This window comes from Beta vulgaris, chromosome 6 (assembly GCF_026745355.1).
Source record: "Beta vulgaris subsp. vulgaris cultivar EL10 chromosome 6, EL10.2, whole genome shotgun sequence".
Taxonomy (NCBI): Eukaryota; Viridiplantae; Streptophyta; class Magnoliopsida; order Caryophyllales; family Amaranthaceae; genus Beta; species Beta vulgaris.
The window spans coordinates 51,590,719-51,611,052 of NC_079207.1; the positions used below are offsets into that span (position 1 = coordinate 51,590,719).

At 35.9% G+C, this 20,334-nt stretch overlaps 1 long non-coding RNA gene across 1 annotated transcript; it reads left to right on the forward strand.

Moving 5' to 3' along the window:
- The first annotated feature begins 17,794 nt into the window (after nt 1–17,794).
- Nucleotides 17,795–19,964, forward strand: LOC125498937 (uncharacterized). Its single transcript, XR_007275536.2, has 2 exons — nt 17,795–18,300; nt 19,778–19,964. It is a non-coding gene; the product is annotated as an uncharacterized LOC125498937 (long non-coding RNA).
- Nucleotides 19,965–20,334: the final 370 nt, after the last annotated feature.

The following is a 20,334-nucleotide window of genomic DNA, read 5'->3' on the forward strand; positions in this document are numbered from 1 at the left end:
GCTCCTGATTCTCGGTCTTCTGGAAAGGGGGCGAAGTCATCTTAATAGTCAAAGAGCCTTGGACTGATGTAAAGGCTTTCAAATGCTACAGCCTAGAGAGATAATGATATAAGGGCCTTTAGGCTACCTATTATCTTAACAATGGAATTTTCCTTAGCCCTCCTAGAAAGACTATTCCCTCCTCGAGTACGAGCGCGAGTAAGATATTGAACGTCCCTCATATGGATCTACTGTATTAACCTATTCCCTCGCCCCGGCTAGATCAACATGAGATGAAAGAGATTAAGAAGGGAAGGCTGAAGCAAAGGCAGACGGATAGGAATGACAAGGATAAGAACTAGACTGCTTCACTCCTGGCTTTTCAACTTCTTTGATAGAATGGCTTCTTTTTAGGTTTGAATAGTTGCTTTCCACTTCTCCCATGTGCTGGTATGGAACTTGTCACCTGTGTGTTTAATTTAATGTTCTAGTGTTCTTAATAGTGAACAGTGCTTTGCTTCAGAAATCAAGAATTTAGTGGTTAAAGCTAGGAGATTCTAATTCTGATTTCTTCTTTGTTGCGCTATGAAAGAGAGGATGGTTAGAATCTCTATTGATACTCTCTATACAAATGCTAGAGTTAAATTATCTATACCTAATGATATCAAAGCTGAAGTTACTTCAATCTATCAAAATCTCATGGGAAGTTGTGCTGATAACTTAGCTAACATTGACTTGAATGTTATGAGATAAGGGTCTGTTATAAGCACTGAGGCTAGAACTTCTCATATTGCTCCTCTTTCTTATGCTGAGATTGATGCTGCAACAAATAACATAAAGGATGCAAAAGCACTATGTATTGATGGTTTTAATGCTTTTTTTCAAACATGCTTGGCCAAATATTAAACAAGACATTATATTGCCATTCTAGATTTCTTCAGTTCTGGCATGATGTGTAAGCAAATCAACATTGCTACACTCACACTAGTCCCCAAAGTGAATCATCCTACTTTGGCTAGTGAATTTAGGCCTATTGCATGTTGTAGTATTCTGTACAAGATATTGTCAAGATTTTTACTATTAGACTTCAGAAGATTATTGGTGAAACTGTGGATTGTGCTCAATCTGGGTGTATTCCTAAAGGACATATTGGTGATAATATTCTTTTAGCCACTGAACTCATTAAAGGCTATACTAGGAAATATGTTTCTCCTAGATTAATTATAAAGGTAAACCTTAAAAAGCCTATGATTCTATTGAATGGCCTTTTCTCAAAATTGTTCTAATAGAATTAGGATTCCCCGGAATCTTTGTCAATTGGATTATGGCATGTGTCACTATCGTTTCTTATACCATTATGATTAATGGTCTTCTTGGAACTCCTATACAAGCCAAAAAAAGGTTTAAGACAGGGTAATCCTATTTCACCCTTTGTTTTTGCTATTGGGATGGAATATCTTTCTAGATGTCTGATCAAGTTGGGTAAATAATCCAAACTTTAATTTCCATCCTAGACGTGAAAAATTGAAAATCACTCATATGATGTTTGCTGGTTTTTGCTCGTGTTGATTTATCCTTTATACAACTACTTTAACATGCTTTTAACTCATTTTCTCAAGCTTCAGGTTTAGAAACAAATATTCACAAGAGCAATATATATTTGGGAGGTATTTCTGTTGAGTTAGCTGCTGAATTTCATGCCGCGCAACTCAAATTCCTTATGGCGAGTTTCCATTTAGATACCTCGGTGTCCCATTATCTACCAAGAAGCTTTCTTATGCTTCTTGCAAGCCTCTAGTTGAAAAGATCATGGCAATAACCAACACTTGGACTGCATAAAAATTATCTTATGCTGGTAGATTTCAGTTTATTAAAACTATTCTACTAAGTATGCAAGTTTTTTGGTGTCAAAGCTTCTTACTTCCCAAGAGTATTATGAAGGAAATTCAAAGCTGTTGCAGAACTTTTCTTTAGACTGGCAAAGATACACCTACTAAGAAAGCTTTAGTGGCTTGGGATCAGTTCTGTTACCCCAAGGCTGCTGGTGGTTTGAACTTTACTGATCAGACTTTATGGAATAAATGCAATATCCCGAAAACTTAAGCGTATTAAAGTAAATAATTAATTATAATAAGTAGTTAAAAATATATTTTATTTTATCGTTTGACTAATCAAGCAAAATATAGTGTACGATTATGGAAGTACAACATAAAAATTACCAACTTAAAATGTTAATAACTAAGTGACAATAATTTATATTTCACGATTTCATCAATTAAACAAGAATATTAGTTTTGTTGTTAAATCATTAAAGCACAAAATATCCACATTTCACTAAACTTTTACAAAGCCACGTGAAGTGGATGAAGAGTAGAGCAAATATTCTGATTTTTGGATTACAAAAATAAAAAGGGAAAATGAGTAAAAGCTTCAACCACCTCCATTAATTTTGCCTTATTCCTCACTCTTCCATGGCACTTGGCAAACATGCCAACACCCTCCATTCCTTTTCTCTTCCAAAATCTGCCATCCAATCCGTCTCCTTCCTCAAGTCAAAAATCATAATTATTTACTTCAATTCCTTCCACCCAACTACTGATTTAATGCTCCTAATTCTACTATAAGTGTAATAGCCCTGTTTTTAAGAACCTTTATTTAAAAGCTAAAAGTGGATAAGATCATCATTCTTAATGGTTAAGAAAGCTTGTGGTGTTGTGGATAAGCATCATCTTTCTTAGTGGTTAAGAAAGCTTGTGGATAAGCATCATCATTCTTAGTGGTTAAGAAAGCTTGTGGATAAGCATCATCATTCTTAATGGTTAAGAAAGCTTGTGGATAAGCATCATCATTCTTAATGGTTAAGAAAGCTTGTGGATAAGTATCATCATTCTTAATGGTTAAGAAAGCTTGTGGATAAGCATCATCATTCTTAATGGTTAAGAAAGCTTATGGATAAGCATCATCATTCTTAGTGGTTAAGAAAGCTTGTGGATAAGCATCATCATTCTTAATGGTTAAGAAAGCTTGTGGATAAGCATCATCATTCTTAATGGTTAAGAAAGGTCAAAGAGGATAAGAACCATCATTCTTATTGGCAAATAAGGCTTTGGAAACCAATAGATAAGTGAGAAAGTCCTTGAGAGCCTTAAACATTAAAATTATGAAAATCGTTTGGAGATTGTTTTATCGGGTAGCGATGAACTTCCAGTTAAAGAGCCATTTGGGATTGAATCCGAGCTCAGAACCCAACCAAACTTGATATATGACATTATTGGGATGTCTTAAGGTTAAAATGGTCATTTATGCCCAAGAATTACGTGGCTTAATAAGGTAAATTGCTTACATAGTAAAACCTGGCCAGCTGAAATTACAGCTCAGACCTATCCTCAAAGAAAGCTGCTTAGCAACTACTTAAGTGTCGATCTCTCAAATAACTTTTTATGCATGAAAGCCAACACCTTAGGCTAACACCTCAAGCAAGAATGACCTAAAAACTCCAAGAAACCGACCTTGCCCAGAAGATGTTTCCCTCCCCTGGGGGTACCGCCAGAACAGACTATAAAAGCCTGTTCTGGATTTTCGTCTCTTTTCTCTTATTTCTTCCTCTTGGAAACCCATTTTTCCTTACATATAACTCTTCTAGACATCCATACAAAGTAGTTCAAGCTTTGGTTCCAATCTTTAGACCTTAAACTCATATAGAAAACCTTGCTGAAAGATCACATAAGTTGCTGTAAGTTCAACAGTTTACACCTCTTGTATTTAAGCTTATTTTTTATATCTATAAGGTTGTTGAAACTAATCTTTAGCATTTTATACATTCAGGGGAAGCTGTAGGAGTAGTTAACCAAGTGGATTAAGAAATTTCGTGGCTTTAAGCATCCTTAGTTAAGGTACACACTTAGTTTGGTTTTACCCTAGAGATTTCCATACCTATACTTAGGTGATTGTTTCTTTCTAGTGTAAAGCATGTCTATGAAATGAATATACTTATGATGTGTATTTTATTATGTGTATATTGAGTATATTACACGAGTATAACATGCTAAGGTTCATTAGAGATGTTTCATTTGACCTAAACAACACTTATACACTAAGTCATTACGATTATGATTCTTAATGGAATGTTTTAGTACATGGACTTGTGGAGTAATTATGATGATTAAGGTGGAGTTGTTATGTTATTGTTGTTGTTGAGTTGTTGTGGTGGTTGTGGTGAAGTTGTTGTGGAGTTGTTATTGTTGTTGTTGCTCTGTTGTAGTAGTGTTGTTGGGTTATTGTTGTTCTGTCATTGTGGTTGTGGTGGAGTTGCTGTGAAGCTGTTGCCTATTGTTGTTGTTGTATCGTTCTTATTGGATAGTCGTTGTTGATGATGCGAGGGAAGTCCTAATCTTAGAATTGGGAAACTGTTATAATTATTGTAGTTGGAGTTGATATGTATGAAGTCGAGTTATGAGTTATGGGAATGACTTCATTAATTTCTATTTGCGGGATTCAGTTTTATTAGCATAATGGTTGCGTTAGAAGAAGATAATTAGAATAGTTAAGATTGGTTGTTGATTATTGTTATTGTTATGAGGTGATTATTGGAGGATGATTTTGGAATGGAGTATCATTCGGAATTATGAAGGAGATTATAATGTTGGAATTGATATATTGGTTAAGGATTTGAGTGCAACATTGAAATCAGTTTATTGAGGTTTATTTACGAGTCGAGCTAGCTTTATATTCTCAATATAATTGTTGGTAGCACAATTAGGTGCTTGATTTAGGTACATTTGTGAGTTATGTTTAGTTGTTTAGTTATATAATTTGGAATTATGATTATGAATTGGGATGCAAGTCGATGTAGCTAATATCATCGAAGTTATAGATATTAATTAAGGATTAAGGAAATTAGAATGTTAAAGGTTTGATAATTTGTGAAGGTGAATTAGTTTAAGTTTGGTTATTGATTATTAATGTTATCGTGAGATGGTTGTTGGAGAATGGCTATGTAGACGTATATAATTCAAGATGATATGGGAAATCAAGTTATGAGCTTGGAGGTTTCGTATAATTGTTTATAGAGTTGAGGTAACCTTTGGGTTTAGCAAAATATATTTAAATGCTCCCGTGGGCGTTATATTGAATTTTGGATATCATATATCGTTTGTAGTAATGGCCATGATTATAGATACTGTAGGAATTTATAAGTACTATAAAGCGGAATTTCATGAATCAAATTCATAAGCACTTAAATCAGGATCACATGCATATATAATTAAGGATCACATACAAGTTTAGAAATAACCTTTGTAGCGTGATTTCCACAAAGCTTGAAACCCGGATTGAGAATCTCAGATGTGATTCCTCTACTTAGTCCACCAACCCAGATCAACACTCCACCAATGCTAGTTGGAAAGGAAGAAAACTTCTTCTTTGTTTCTTGGAGTATAACGTGACTTTTGAAGAGAGAGAATAGGAGAGAGAAAATAATAAGAGAATAAACTGACTGTTTTCTTTTCTGCCTAACCCAAATATATAAAAGTATTTAAGATTCTCTCCCCTTTTCCTACTCTTGGCCGGCCACCCTAGGGCCCTCTTGGGCTCTAGGTTTCTTTTGTTGATCCAAGTTTAATGTGTGACCTTGTAGGATCCGTTACATTGGGCTTCGGGTTTATTTATTTACTAATCCGAAGTTCTATAGCTTTCTCTAGCAAGACGTATAGACGACCCAATATAACGAACTTATTATCTCTATAATACGATCCATTATATATTAGTAATTGCATTTAAGTCGAGGACATAAATCCTTCAATCTCCCACTTGTCCGAGACGAGTGTGCAATGTTTTTATTCCTCAAGTCTCTTAATGTCTTAATTTGATAGTATGATCATATTTCTATATCATCCATACTAGCTTTCAAATTATTCCTTGAAATCCGAGTTCAAATTGTCCAACAAATGATCATCGAATGATCCATTTGAGCACGGCCATGCATTTTCAATTTTTCACTCTTCAAGGGGCCAAGACACCTATCCTATCTCATATAGGAGGACTTTTCCAATCTTGTAGTAACCAATACTCCCACTCAACTTTTAGCACAACCTGAATGCTGCCTTTATAGTCCCCTTTTACGGCATGACGTTTGACAGTATCAAAGCTATACTAATCATTGGGCTAAGTAATGTTCTACTCATGTCTCAGGAATCTACTAATATAATTTCGAAGTTATAAAACTTCTAAGTAGGTCAAGTTCGACTATGTATCAACTATACATGTCCATATGATTGATTAAACATCTCTATGTTTCCATAGCCCATGAAACGGCGCTATCAATCAATCTTATATGCTAATCCCTTTAATAAGTCATTTATGTCCAGTTTAATGACTTAGATTAGGAACTTTAATATTCTATGAATTCTGTTCACTTATGGTGTTTCATTCATCAAATCACATATTTGACAAAACCATAGAATTCAAGATATATTTTGGACATTTTATTTAATACCAAACCAAAATTAAATAAGACAAAATTTATTATCATAAACATAAATAGCAAAACCATGTCTTTACATTGTAATAAGTTTCTCTAAACCTAGTACAATCTAAAGCCACTCTAACATTTGCTTCAAGCCTATAGCCCTAGCGTGACACTCATGCTTGGGTTGAGGTAGGTTTAGTTAGCGGATCAGCCACGTTCTCATCCGTATGAACTTTGCTTTGAGCTCTTCCAGCTCACTACTACTCCATTTAGACAACAGAAATACCCTGACTGAGAGCGGTAATCATCTTTGTCGATTTGGAAGTTTGCATCAATATAACCTTCAACAACCAACTCACTTTGTCCCCCATATACTAAGAAATAGCTTTAGTCCTCCTTAAGTACTTAAGGATGCTCTTAGCTGCAGTCCAGTGTGCTTCTCCTGGATTTGCTTGGAACCTGCTACACTGCTCAAGGCATATGCAACATCAGGTCGAGTACTTATCATGGCATACATATAGACCCTATAGCCGAAGCATAAGGAATGCTACTCATTCGCTTTAACTCATCAGGCTCAGTCGGGCACTGACTCTTGCTAAGCGATATGCCATGTGACATGGGAACGAAACCTCTCTTCGAGTTTTCCATGTTGAACCTTGTAAGAACCTTATCAATATAAGTTTCTTGACTTAGCCCAATCATCCTTCGAGACCTATCTCTATGGATTTTGATTCCCAGTATGTACTCAGCTTCTCCAAGGTCCTTCATAGAGAAACAACTTTTAACCATTCCTTGACTGACTCAAGCATTGGTATGTCGTTTCCCATGATTAGTATGTCATCTACATACAGAACCAAGAAGACTAAGCTGCTCCCACTAAACTTCTTGTAAACACAAGACTCTTCTTCGCTTTTGATGAAACCAAATGTTTGATTGCCTCATCAAACCGAAGATTCCAGCTCCGAGATGCCTGCTTCAATCCATAAATGGATCTCTGAAGCTTGCAAACCCTTTTAGGATTTTCTGGATCTTCAAAACCTTCAGGTTGTGTCATGTACACATCCTCATTCAAGAACCCATTCAAGAATGCGGTTTTGACATCCATCTGCCAAATTTCGTAATCGAAAAATGCAGCAATCGCTAAAAGTATCCGAATTGATTTAAGCATTGCTACTGGAGAAAAGGTCTCATCATAGTCTATACCATGAACTTGTCTGAATCCTTTTGCAACCAGTCTTGCTTTGTAGACATAGACATTTCCATCTTTGTCTGTTTTCAATTTGAACACCCACTTGCATCCAATAGGGTTAACCCCACAGGCAAGTCAACTAGTGTCCAAACTTTATTCTCAGACATGGAGTCTAACTCGGATTTCATGGCCTCAAGCCATTTCTCAGAGTCTGGGCTCGTCAAAGCTTGTTTGTAGGTAGTAGGTTCTGAATTTTCCAAAATCATAATTTCAGAATTTCCAGTTAATAGGAAATCAATCAACTTCTTGTTTGGAATCCTTGGTCTACAGACCTACGCGGGGTCTGAGCATCAAGAGAAACGTTCTCTTCAACAGTTTGAAGATTTTCGCTTGATTCAACTTCGAATGGGACGGTAGGAGGTTCATGCGTTGAATACGTTATCTCCTCAACATGACTTTCGTCTTGTTGGGCCGTCTCTGACATGGTGTGAGCCACGTCCAGTTGTTGCTCATCTCGAATTTCTTCGAGTGTTATTTTACTCCCACTTGTCTTTCTAGAAACAAATTCCTTTTCAAGAAAGACACCATCACGAGCAACAAACACTTTGTTCTCTTGACGGTTATAGAAGTAATAACCCCTTGTCTCTTTTGGATATCCCACAAAGAGACATTTATCTGACTTGGGTGCGAGTTTGTCTGATAGTAACCGCTTTACATAGACCTCGCATCCCCAGATTTTTAGAAAAGACAAGTTTGGAGGTTTTCCATTCCATAACTCATATGGAGTCTTTTCTACAGCCTTTGACGGGCTCCTATTTAGTGTGTGTGCAGCAGTTTCGAGAGCGTATCCCCAAAAAGAAATCGGTAGATCAGCAAGACTCATCATAGATCGAACCATATCTAGTAATGTTCGATTCCTCCTTTCAGATACACCATTTAACTGTGGTGTTCCTGGTGGAGTTAATTGTGAAAGAATTCCACAATCCTTTAGATGATCATCAAACTCTTGGCTCAAATATTCACCACCACGATCGGATCGTAGTGCTTTTATTGTCTTACCAAGTTGATTCTGTACTTCATTTTGGAACTCTTTGAATCTATCAAAAGATTCCGACTTATGTTTCATCAAGTAAATATAGCCATATCTACTCAAATCATCAGTGAAGGTGATGAAGTAATTAAACCCTCCCCTTGCCTTTGTGCTCATAGGACCACATACATCTGTATGTATGAGTCCTAAAAGATCGCTGGCCCTTTCACCTTTTCCAGTAAATGGTGATTTTGTCATCTTACCCATTAAGCATGATTCACATACATCAAATGATTCGAAATCAAATGATGGAATTATACCGTCCTTTTGTAACTTGTGAATGCGCTTTTGGTTTATATGACCCATTCGGCAATGCCAAATATAGGTTAGGTTAGAATCATTTGATTTCTTTTTCTTGCTATCTATGTTATAGACTTGTAATGATTTATCAAGCACATAAAACCATTTATCAAATTAGCTCTGGCATAGAACATATTATTGTAAGAAATGGAACAACATTTGTTCTTTATTTCAAAGCAAAAACCTTCAGAATCCAAAACTGAAACCGAAATTATGTTCTTAGTTATTGTAGGAACGAAATAACAATTATTTAATTCTAAAATAAGCCCAGATGGCAAGTGTAGACTATAGCTCCCGACGGCAAGTGCAGCAACTCGTGCTCCATTTCCAACGCGTAGCTCTACCTCGCCTTTTGCCAACTTCCTACTTCTTTTTAGTCCCTGCACATCATTAACTATGTGAGAACCACAACCGGTATCAAATACCCATAAAGAAGTAGAAGTCAAATTGATTTCTATAACATATATACCTGAAGTAGAAGCCCCAGACTTCTTTATTTCCTCCAAGTATATCGGGCAGTTCCTCTTCCAGTGTCCAATCTTGTGACAGTGGAAGCACTTGCTTTCCGCAGCAACCTTGGCTTGCGGTTGGCTTAGGTTTTTCAGCGACAGTGGCAACTTGCTTGCCTTTGTCCTTCTTTCCTGCCCATTTCTTTTTGAAACCCTTTCCCTTTTGAACCAACAGAACCTCTTTCTTTGGTTCAACCTTAGGGATGTTCCTTTCAGCATTGACCAACAATCCATGCAGCTCTTGCAAAGTCTTTTCAGACTCATTCATATTGTAGGTCATTCTGAACTGATTAAAACTTTCAGGTAGTGAGTGGAGAATGATGTCAGTAGCCAACTCGAGCCTATAAGGGAACCCAAGTCTTTCCATGTTTTCGAAAAGACCCATCATTTCGAACACATGGGGGCCAACAGCTTGACCCGGCTTCAAGTGACATTCAAGGATCTCCCTGTTAGTCTCATACCGCTCAACTCGGGCCTGAGTTTTAAACATGGCCCGCAGCTCTTGCATGATCGTGTAGGCATCCTTGGTTTCGAACCTCTTTTGGAGGTTCGGCTCCATGGCTGCTACCATCAAACAAGTGATTGGTATAGACTTATCACTAGCCTGTTTTGCACGACGTTTTTCAGCGTCAGTTGATTCATCAGTTATTACAGGAAGCGGGGTATCTAAGACGTCCTCTCGACCCTCAAACCTCAGAACGAGTCTTAAGGTCCTTTCCCAATTAAGGAAATTTTCACCATTCAGTCTGTCCTTTTCCAGAAAAGGACGAATGTTGAAACCGGAGTTGTTGTTGTTGTTACTAGACATGATATCTACAGACAGAAAATAAAGCAAAGTTCAATTTTATGTTTATAAAGCAACCTAAAACATGTAAAGGTTTCTAGGTTGACCACCTATTCAAAATTAAAGTCCCCTATGAATAAGTGTTTTACAAGATCCTATCAACATGTAACACTAAGCAGACGGAGGCCTTATCTAACGTTACATTATCAAGGTAAGTAAACTCTTTTACTAATTATAACACTTTATAACTCTTGTTTAGATGGATAAACATCGCATGTTTAACTATCTCTTGCTTCAAAATTCAAAACGCTTTTGATAATTTTGTTAAGGACAACCAAACTAAGTTGTAAAATTCGCAATTTTACCTTATATCCCAAAATTAATGATAACACCCTGCGGAGGCATGACCTATTACTATTAATTAAGGGTTTTATAAGTACTTTATGTTTGGAAAAGCAAACCTTAATATTTACGGGGCCTAAGTTTATTATGTTGTTATGAATTAGTGAACTCTAGCGCATCAAAACCAACATACAATAAACTTATAAGCATTTTAAAGAATAATAAAATGCGAAAATAAAATGATCTAGTATGGCCCCTAATCCTAAGAACTAAGCATCAATGGCTCCTTCTTGGACTCTTCATGGATCTCCATCCACTTTTCCATGGGCCTTCTCTTGATGGACTCTTCTTTGGATTACATAAGTATCAAAATAATTTAATAATAACTAAATTAAATAAATTACAAAAATACTTAACGATACGCAGATCGTATTTAAAATTACAAGAATACATCACGATACGCAGATCGTATTTTCTATCTTAATTTGGGCCATACTAGTCATACATAGCAAATATATCATATATAAAAGCCACATAATAATATCACATATTATACTTGCCAATCAATTAAAATATCAAATATTCTTAATTAAAGCAAGAAGATAAAATTTTAAGTAATATCTAATCACCTAAAGATTCTATCCCTTAAAACTAGCCTAATTAATTTTAATTAGATTAAAAAATCAGATTATGGATTGAAATTTATGACCAAGTCAATAATTAACATAATTGAAATTTACTTATCTTTCTCAAAATCTGTTTTCAAAATAAAACTTCCAAAAGATAAAATAAAAAAAAAATGCTGCTGCCAGATTTTAGGCACGTTTCTTTAAAAAAATTTTTTTTTTTTTTTTATTTAAAACTTTGAAAAACACACGTGAAATACAGCAGCACAAAAGCTGCTTTCACGCAAGCCTCACCGAGAAGCTTGCAGCCAAAAAATCCGGCGACCGTTTCAGGCTACCCCATTCAGACGACTCCACCGGCAATTCGCCGGTTTTCGCGACCGTGGGCAGACGCCGGCAGAAGGACCACCAGCGCCAGCCTACGAACCTCCTAAAACGTAGCGAACAACACTGCTTGCACGTCGAACGTGCGTCGCCTGCCGCCATGTTCTCCCTCCGACGCGGCTGCTCGCCGGCAGCCTTGCGTCTCCCTTCCCCGACATTTCGCCGGCAGACCACCGGACTCCGGAGCAGCCACTGCTCCTTATCTTTCCTCCTTCAATTTTTCTGTTTTTAAATCTTTTCTTTTCTTGAAGGATATTAAAATTACAACCTCTTGTAAATTTAATTAGGTGATCTTGATTAAAATAAACATAACTCTTTATGCTTAATACAGAAAATTAAATTTTAAAATCTCTATTTTAATTAATTTTCAGATTATTCATATAATTAATCACTAATTCATATAAAACACCTTTTATATGAATTTCTCTTCATACATAAACGATTTTAAGCATGAAAGTTTTATTAATTAACATGAATTTATTTTTCGAAATTTAGAGATCTAAAATCAGAATTTTATAAATTTCGAAAATTAGGGTTTAGGAGGTGAAAAATTTCGGCTATGAAATATTGAGAAAGAAAGTAATTAAAACTCCTTTTAACAAATTTCAATTAATTATTCAATCCATAATTTAATTCCTCCCCTTAATCAAATTAAAATTAATCATACATAAACTAAACTTTATGACCAAAAATCTATATGCAAGAGGCTAAAACTGATACCACTGTAGGAATTATAAAGTACTATAAAGCGGAATTTCATGAATCAAATTCATAAGCACTTAAATCAGGATCACATGCATATATAATTAAGGATCACATACAAGTTTAGAAATAACCTTTGTAGCGTGATTTCCACAAAGCTTGAATGACTCGGATTGAGAATCTCAGATGTGATTCCTCTACTTAGTCCACCAACCCGGATCAACACTCCACCAATGCTAGTTGGAAAGGAAGAAAAAACTTCTTCTTTTGTTTCTTGGAGTATAACGTGACTTTTGAAGAGAGAGAATAGGAGAGAGAAAATAATAAGAGAATAAACTGACTGTTTTCTTTTCTGCCTAACCCAAATATATAAAAGTATTTAGGTCAGATTTCTCTCCCCTTTTCCTATCTCTTGGCGGCCACCCTAGGGCCCTCTTGGGCTCTAGGTTTCTTTTGTTGATCCAAGTTTAATGTGTGACCTTGTAGGATCCGTTACATTGGGCTTCGGGTTTATTTATTTACTAATCCGAAGTTCTATAGCTTTCTCTAGCAAGACGTATAGACGACCCAATATAACGAACTTATTATCTCTATAATACGATCCATTATATATTAGTAATTGCATTTAAGTCGAGGACATAAATCCTTCAGATACATCTCTGTGAGTTAGTTGTGAATTGCTATTGGATTGTTATAAAAGTATCATTTTGTTCATTTATCGAAATCGTTCGAAAATACTATATTTCTCAAAATATGATTTGGTATGATAATGAGGAAATGATTCAGATATGAGTTAAGACCAGATAAGGTCGAATATGGCGTTATGTTATGAGTATTGAGGATTCAAGTATGAATCATTAAATATCTTATTTTATAATTATGAAAGTGAGGCATGAATAGGCAACCCGAGTTAGGGCGGGTAGAGTCCCTAGCTGTTGCCTTCCAGGAGGGGCGAATTCCTGGCGTTATAGGACATGTCCGGGTAAGTCTTGCAAGCATAACAATAAAAGGCTGGGTGACGACCCTCAATAATTTGGAGACAGCTGGTACTGCGTGGTACCCCTCTCCACTCGCGTTCATGCCAAACGATTTGATTTTGTGATAATATATCAACTAAGTTGAGTGTGATTATCTGCTTCTATAACTATGTGTTAGTTTTCAAAATACACCTAAACTTGTATTTTCTATTACACAGTGTGTACTCAGCTTTGCTGATGGTGTTGTCATTTCTGTGGCCTGTCACTTGGTGGGTGGCAGAGTCAAATATTGTTGCAGGTTTGGTGTTATGAGCTCAGGATTCTGAAGTGAAGCAAGATAAAGATGTCGTCGTAGCTTATGGATTGAGTTTGTATTTTAGATAGTCAATTAAGGAATAGTTTCTGATATATTTCGTTGTATACAATATTTGGGAATATTAGTCGAGATATCAGTGTAATTGAAGTCTTATATAAAGGATTTTGTTTTGTGGGCCAATAACCCACAAGTCCAGGATCGTTTTCTAGGTTATGTTTCCGTTGCGAGTAAATGTTTAATTCGAGGCTTATTAAGTATTGATTGTGATTAATGAACTTAAGTGTATTACCTAGCAACTCGGGAAAACGGGCTGTTACAAATGGTATCAGAGCAACCCTGCGACCGTGCGCTGAGTTAGCCACATAGCGGGGGTAAAAGATCGTTGGGAATGTGTGTCTGTTACTTTGGTAATTAGAGTTAAAGTTTTGAGCTATAGAATAAGAATAAGAGTCTAGATTTGTGTAAATCTTTGGGAATATGATTACGGAATTCAAAGTTGTAATTTGAGGATATTTGAAATCTATTTGTTGGGTATATTGAGAACTTTTTCATAGAAATTTACTGAAGACTATCGGAGACTGTAGTGCTTGATATATGGACACTTAAGGTTGATCTATGAGTTTATGTTTTGAAGTTTCGAGGACGAAACTTATTTTAAGGGTGGTAGTATGTAATAGCCCTGTTTTTAAGAACCTTTATTTAAAAGCTAAAAGTGGATAAGATCATCATTCTTAATGGTTAAGAAAGCTTGTGGTATAAGCATATCTTCTTAATGGTTAAGAAAGCTTGTGGATAAGCATCATCATTCTTAATGGTTAAGAAAGCTTGTGGATAAGCATCATCATTCTTAATGGTTAAGAAAGCTTGTGGATAAGCATCATCATTCTTAATGGTTAAGAAAGCTTGTGGATAAGCATCATCATTCTTAATGGTTAAGAAAGCTTTGGATAAGCATCATCATTCTTAGTGGTTAAGAAAGCTTGTGGATAAGCATCATCATTCTTAATGGTTAAGAAAGCTTGTGGATAAGCATCATCATTCTTAATGGTTAAGAAAGGTCAAAGAGGATAAGAACCATCATTCTTATTGGCAAATAAGGCTTTGGAAACCAATAGATAAGTTAGAAAGTCCTTGAGAGCCTTAAACATTAAGATTATGAAAATCGTTTGGAGATTGTTTTATCGGGTAGCGATGAACTTCCAGTTAAAGAGCCATTTGGGATTGAATCCGAGCTCAAACCATAACCAAACTTGATATATGACATCTTGGGATGTCTTAAGGTTAAAATGGTCATTTATCCCAAGAATTACGTGGCTTAATAAGGTAAATTGCTTACATAGTAAAACCTGGCCAGCTGAAATTACAGCTCAGACCTATCCTCAAAGAAAGCTGCTTAGCAGCTACTTAAGTGTCGATCTCTCAAAGAACTTTTTATGCATGAAAGCCAACACCTTAGGCTAACACCTCAAGCAAGAATCACCAAAAACTCCAAGAAACCGACCTTGCCCAGAAGAGGTTTCCCTCCCCTGGGGGTACCGCCAGAACAGACTATAAAAGCCTGTTCTGGATTTTCGTCTCTTTTCTCTTATTTCTTCCTCTTGGACACCCATTTTTCCTTACATATAACTCTTCTAGACATCCATACAAAGTAGTTCAAGCTTTGGTTCCAATCTTTAGACCTTAAACTCATATAGAAAACCTTGCTGAAAGATCACATAAGTTGCTGTAAGTTCAACAGTTTACACCTCTTGTATTTAAGCTTAGTTTTTCATATCTATAAGCTTGTTGAAACTAATCTTTAGCATTTTATACATTCAGGGGAAGCTGTAGGAGTAGTTAACCAAGTGGATTAAGGAATTTCGTGGCTTTAAGCATCCTTAGTTAAGGTACACACTTAGTTTGGTTTTACCCTAGAGATTTCCATACCTATAGTTAGGTGATTGTTTCTTTCTAGTGTAAAGCATGTATGAATTTACTTATGATGTGTCTTTTATTATGTGTATATTGAGTATTTAAAGAGTATAACATGCTAAGGTTCATTAGAGATGTTTCATTTGACCTAAACAACACTTATACACTAAGTCATTACGATTATGATTCTTAATGGAATGTGTTTAGTACATGGACTTGTGGAGTAATTATGATGATTAAGGTGGAGTTGTTATGTTATTGTTGTTTTTGAGGTGTTGTGGTGTTGTGGTGAAGTTGTTGTGGAGTTGCTATTGTTGTTGTTGCTCTGTTGTAGTAGTGTTGTTGGGTTATTGTTGTTCTGTCATTGTGGTTGTGGTGGAGTTGCTGTGAAGCTGTTGCCTATTGTTGTTGTTGTTGTATCGTTCTTATTGGATAGTCGTTGTTGATGATGCGAGGGAAGTCCTAATCTTAGAATTGGGAAACTGTTATAATTATTGTAGTTGGAGTTGATATGTATGAAGTCGAGTTATGAGTTATGGGAATGACTTCATTAATTTCTATTTGCGGGATTCAGTTTTATTAGCATAATGGTTGCGTTAGAAGAAGATAATTAGAATAGTTAAGATTGGTTGTTGATTATTGTTATTGTTATGAGGTGATTATTGGAGGATGATTTTGGAATGGAGTATCATTCGGAATTATGAAGGAGATTATAATGTTGGAATTGATATATTGGTTAAGGATTTGAGTGCAACATAGAAATCAGTTTATTGAGGTTTATTTACGAGTCGAGCTAGCTTTATATTCTCAATATAATTGTTGGTAGCACAATTAGGTGCTTGATTTAGGTACAGTTGTGAGTTATGTTTAGTTTGTTTAGTTATATAATTTGGAATTATGATTATGAATTGGGATGCAAGTCGATGTAGCTAATATCATCGAAGTTATAGATATTAATTAAGGATTAAGGAAATTAGAATGTTAAAGGTTGATAATTTGTGAATTGGGAATTAGTTTAAGTTTGGTTATTGATTATTGATGTTATCGTGAGATGGTTGTTGGAGAATGGCTATGTAGACGTATATAATTCAAGATGATATGGGAAATCAAGTTATGATGCTTGGAGGTTTCGTATAATTGTTATAGAGTTGAGGTAACCTTTGGGTTCAGCAAAATATATTTAAATGCTCCCGTGGGCGTTATATTGAATTTTGGATATCATATATCGTTTGTGGTAATGGCCATGATTATAGATACATCTCTGTGAGTTAGTTGTGAATTGCTATTGGATTGTTATAAAAGTATCATTTTGTTCAATTATCGAAATCGTTCGAAAATACTATATTTCTCAAAATATGATTTGGTATGATAATGAGGAAATGATTCAGATATGAGTTAAGACCAGATAAGGTCGAATATGGTGTTATGTTATGAGTATTGAGGATTCAAGTATGAATCATTAAATATCTTATTTTATAAATATGAAAGTGAGGCATGAATAGGCACCCGAGTTAGGGCGGGTAGAGTCCCTAGCTGTTGCCTTCCAGGAGGGGCGAATTCCTGGCGTTATAGGACATGTCCGGGTAAGTCTTGCAAGCATAACAATAAAAGGCTGGGTGACGACCCTCAATAGTTTGGAGACAGCTGGTACTGGTGGTACCCCTCTCCACTCGCGTTCATGCCAAACGATCTGATTTTGTGAAAATATATCAACTAAGTTGAGTGTGATTATCTGTTACTATAACTATGTGTTAGTTTTCAAAATACACCTAAACTTGTATTTTCTATTACACAGTGTGTACTCAGCTTTGCTGATGGTGTTGTCATTTCTGTGGCCTGTCACTTGGTGGGTGGCAGAGTCAAATATTGTTGCAGGTTTGGTGTTGTAAGCTCAGGATTCTGAAGTGAAGCAAGATAAAGATGTCGTCGTAGCTTATGGATTGAGTTTGTATTTTAGATAGTCAATTAAGGAATAGTTTCTGATATATTTCGTTGTATACAATATTTGGGAATATTAGTCGAGATATCAGTGTAATTGAAGTCTTATATAAAGGATTTTGTTTTGTGGGCCAATAACCCACAAGTCCAGGATCGTTTTCTAGGTTATGTTTCCGTTGCGAGTAAATGTTTAATTCGAGGCTTATTAAGTATTGATTGTGATTAATGAATCTTAAGTGTACTTACCTAGCAACTCGGGAAAACGGGCTGTTATAATAAGTGGCCATGAAATCCTCACCAAGAACACAACAAATTTTACAAACTTCATCCTCTCATCTCTTACTTCACCACCACCTACAAATCACCTTTCAAACACCACAAATTTCAGTCACAAATTCACCGGAAAACGTGACCCAAAGAAACCTAAAAAGAAAACCCATTTTTTTTCTCTCTCTCTCCTCTGTTTCGTGTTTCACACCACCACCACCGCTTGCCGCCGATCGCGCGACACCGGACCTGTGCCACGCTCAGTCGCACCTTTCCCTGCTTCGCTGTCGCTCGCCGGCCACCCGCCGCGTCATCACCACTCGCGTCTTCTCTCCCTCTCCATCGCACTCTCCTTTCTCACTCATCTTCATCGCGCCTGCTGTACGCGCACACCACTGACGACCCGCGCCACACTGCCGGAGATCGCCGTTGCACCGCTGTCGCTGCTCGCCGCCGACCACTAGAGCCGGAACCGAAGCCACGCTGCCTCGCTTCGTCACCTCTGCTCTTAGTAGCAGAGGTAATGACCAATTCTTTTTAAAATTCTGATTTCCTAAGTTTATTAATCAAGCCCAATTACCTTTATTAGTTAGTATTTGTGTTGGGCCTAGGATAAACCTATGGTGAACTAAACTTAAGTGGCAATAAATCTGATTTATCATGTTGGGCTAAAAGATGATTGGACTTGTTATTTTTCATTAAAGGATTGATTTAATTAGTTTAATTTAAACTAAACCACTTAACTTAATTTCTAAAAACTATTATTGGGCTATATTTCATGATTACTAAGCTAGTTGAGTTGACTAAAAATCCAATGAGCATGTTATTTGTAATATGAGTATTAGTTATTATTACTTCACTAATACTTAAGGTTACTTATAATAACTAGTTAGCTTAATTTATTAGTTTTAAGTGATTAAATAATATTATAATAATGTTAAGGGTTCTAGTATAGTAAGAAACTTAATTAGTTTAATAATAGACGATTAATTGATTATTAACTATGAACTCTAAAAATAATATGCTTTCAAATGGTTGTATAATATGTAATAACATAACTTTAGTGTTCCGATAATTATAAAAGTATAACAAAAGGAGTTATTTCACTTATTTAGTTGATTAAAAAGTCATCTTAAGAAATTAACGACTAAGATAATAATGACTTTTGTTGAGACCTTTATGACAAAATAGCGCAAGATATGACTATAATAGGCTCCAACTAATATTTAGGCTTAAAAGCTAAATAACGAAAAATTCATTAATAACATTATTTTTGAATAGATTAAAAAAGATAAAGGATATTACAAGCCTTCCCCGACTATCAAGGTCGTTAAGCAGAAATTTAGGTAACGTCTATTGCAAACTCCCGCATTCCCCTTCAAAGTATGTTTTATGACCATGATTAATATTATGTTTTATATATGGATTGAGGGAAATGAAATGTTTTATGATGGTTATGATGATATGATGCTATGAAATGATGATGATGATGTTATGAATGAAATGAAAAGAATATAATTATTCATGATGACGATGGTATGCTTAAAAGAAATGAAACATGATAAATTCAAGTGAAAGACGGTTCTTGGCAAGTATCCCGTTATCTTGAGTCGTGCACGTACTTCCCGGCCGGTTAACCACCTCCCGTTTAGTGAGAGATATTATCCTTGGGTGGCACCCTGCATTTCTATATTATGACATTAACGCCACCTCCCGTTTAGTGAGGGCTTTGTCCTCGGGTGGCTGTCTCCCGTTTACGATGTTACTATGTTATGGGGAGACGCCCCTTCTGTTGTACTAGCCAAGTTACCAAATAATATGAATCAAGATGATGAACATGATATAGAAGATAATGTAACATGATACAATATGTTTGTGAAATGGTTTTACTTATTCTCTCCTCCCTGTTTTTAAATAAAATGAGTTGAAATGAATTTACGTTGTTAGAGTAGTATGTTACCGAGCGTCAGCTCACGACGTTTTGTTTTATGTTTTAGGTACCGATGGTGATAACGGAACGACGTAGCAGTGAGGAGTAATATAATATTTGAACTTATGTAGACTCTCATGGTTTTAATTTAAGTTAAAATTAGACTCTAATTAGTAAATAAGTTTTTATTAATCGAACTAATGTTGGATCCATATTATATTTCACGTTGAAATGTGTTTAAATTTTTGAGTTTATGTTGCCTTGTATTTTCCTGATGGAAAGTACGGCAATAACGCACTGACCGTCTAGGTTCCGCTGCTAATAACCGATTAATTAACTTAACAACGATGATTAAAGGTCGAGCGTTACATTAAATCAGCCATTGCCAAGCATTTTTGGGCAATTGCAATGAAACAAGACAAACTATAGGTGAGGTGGATCCATGCTTACTATGTCAAGAGAGTTAATAGTTGGACTATGCCCACCCCGTCAAACATGTCATGGACATTGAAGAAAATTATGAGTTCCAGAGACATCCTTAGGGATGAAGCCAATATGCAACAATATAGTAAAATGGGAAAGTTTTCCATTAGAAAATACTATATGGCAAGCAGAGAAGAGAGC